We start from the raw sequence: 2456 nt of genomic DNA on the forward strand, positions 1-2456 counted from the left end.
CCAAAGCAGGTCAAACGCTAGAGTGTGAGGTGTGTGGGTTTCGATGTAATTTCATAACCACATGTGAGCCTTGCAATATCAGAAATATGAATCCATTGTGTATTGCATATTATACAGCCTTAAACTACCTTACATTAACAGCTACCACCCGTGAAAGTTCACCCATACAGGTCACCCACAATAGGGAATTGCCTGCAACACTTTAAAATGGTTTAATGACCGAGTATCTATGGGAATCCACATTTCACACCCGTCTATTCAACCAGAAACTATAATTTACATTTACAAAGCATTGCGAAAAAAATCCTGGGCCCAATTCACAGAACTAACTTAAGACAAAATCCTAAACTTACTACCATTTCGGTATTCACAGAAGGCACTTACTCATTTTGGTATTCACAGAAGGCACTTACTCATTTCGGTATTCACAGAAGTTAGGAGTCCTAACTTTAGGACTCCTAAATGCCTTTAGAGAATACCGAAAGTCTTAAAATTAGGATATTTCTCAGTTTAGTAGTAGTATAGTTAGGACTCCTAACTTTAGGACTCCTAAATGCCTTCTGTGAATACCGAAAGTCTTAAAATTAGGATTTTTCTCAATTTAATAGTAGTAAAGTTAGGACTCCTAACTTTAGGACTCCTAAAAGCCTTCTGTGAATACCGAAAGCCTTAAAATTAGGATTTTTCACAATTTAGTAGTAGTATAGTTAGGACTCCTAACTTTAGGACTCCTAAATGCCTTCTGTGAATACCGAAAGTCTTAAAATTAGGATTTTTCTCAATTTAGTAATAGTAAAGTTAGGACTCCTAACATTAGGACTCCTAAAAGCTTTCTGTGAATACCGAAAGCCTTAAAATTAGGATTTTTCTCAGTTTAGTAGTAGTAAAGTTAGGAGTCCTAACTTTAGGACTCCTAAACTGAGAAAAATCCTAATTTTAAGACTTTCGGTATTCACAGAAGTCATTCAGGAGTCCTAAAGTTAGGACTCCTAACTTCTGTGAATACCGAAGTGAGTAAGTGTCTTCTGTGAATACCAAAATGAGTAAGTGCCTTCTGTGAATACGAAAATGGTAGTAAGTTTAGGATTTTGTCTTAAGTTAGTTCTGTGAATCGGGCCCACTCTGTTTATCTTTAGCAATGAATCAGTGTCTATCTCAAATACTGTTTTTATTTGAGACTTAATTCAATAAATTATGTCCACTATAAGCCACCCATTTTTCCTTTCCTAAGTCATCTTCATAGAGCCCTCAAGATCACATGGGGTCCTGGAAGCTCAGAAGAACTTGAATTATTGCATCAACACTTCTACCACAATTGGAGCAGATGCACTGATAGATGAACAATGAACTAAACTCGAACAGCGTCACAACAGGCAGACCATGCCTGTGACACCGATCGTTTTTTGTCAAGTGGGACGATGGAACTGCTTTACGGAAAACAAGGGTCAATATTTCAATTTCATCTCTTTTTCTTCTGTTGTCTCAGCGTTTTCTGCCGTTTAATTATCATATCATGGAGTTTTTCCAAGCCCTCTGTGAGTCCTTCACCTATGATTGTGCATGTTGGCTGGAGATGCCAAGGAGTGGACGAACTCAGTTCATGCAACACCACCAGCTTCTCCATTTCTAAAAGTGAAGGACAGTCCCTCAAATCTTGCTTGTTCGCCACTACGAGGACTGGCACCCCCTAGTTTTTAGAGATATTTGTGATTTTATACAGTTCTGTCTTCGCTTCTTCCATCCTTTCTATTTGGACAGAGTCCACCACAAACACAATCCCATCTGTACAACGTGTGTAGGATTTCCACAGTGGCCTCAGCTTCTCTTGTCCACCGACATCCCAAAAGTGGAAAGTTACACTCTTGGAGTTTCCAATCAGTACTTTGATTTTCTCTGAGTTAAACCCCTTGGTGGGGACTGTGTTAACAAACTCATTGAACTGCAGTCTGTACAAAACCGTTGTCTTCCCTGCACAGTCCAAACCAAGGATAACGATATGGAACGAATGAAACAGCGGCAGGCTCGACAAAAGAGAGCTCTGGTCATACAGGCCGTTCCCCATTTTAATTAATTTGATGGGTCCGAAGCAGGCCGATGCTTCCTCTCTGTATGCGTTTGTCACCTTCTCTAGGCTGTGCTGCTCCTCTCCTCTAAGCTTCCTTTGCGCCGGGATCCCCAGTTCGGCGGAACCACCTCTAGCTACAGACGGGGATATGAGCTGCTGTATGCCAGAGACTGGCAACCGCTGGAGGGGCGTCCTCTATGACCGGCTGCAGCGAAGGAGGCGCAGCGCTCTGCCCCACCACAGGCAGCGCCTGACATGGGCCCCGTAAATAAAGATTTCTATCAAATTCTCACCAAATTTTATAAACCAAATTGTCTAGGAGATCATCCCATTGCTCAAGAATTCACAGGCAACTTGAAAATCATTACACGACCAAAGCAGGTACGTTGGA

At 41.3% G+C, this 2456-nt stretch overlaps 1 pseudogene; it reads right to left on the reverse strand.

Annotated features, from left to right (window-relative positions):
* Positions 1-1459: 1459 nt before the first annotated feature.
* LOC146821676 (ADP-ribosylation factor-like protein 4A) lies at positions 1460-2062 on the reverse strand (annotated as a pseudogene).
* Positions 2063-2456: the final 394 nt, after the last annotated feature.

The sequence above is a fragment of the Triturus cristatus genome, chromosome 6 (assembly GCF_964204655.1).
Source record: "Triturus cristatus chromosome 6, aTriCri1.1, whole genome shotgun sequence".
NCBI lineage: Eukaryota > Metazoa > Chordata > Amphibia > Caudata > Salamandridae > Triturus > Triturus cristatus.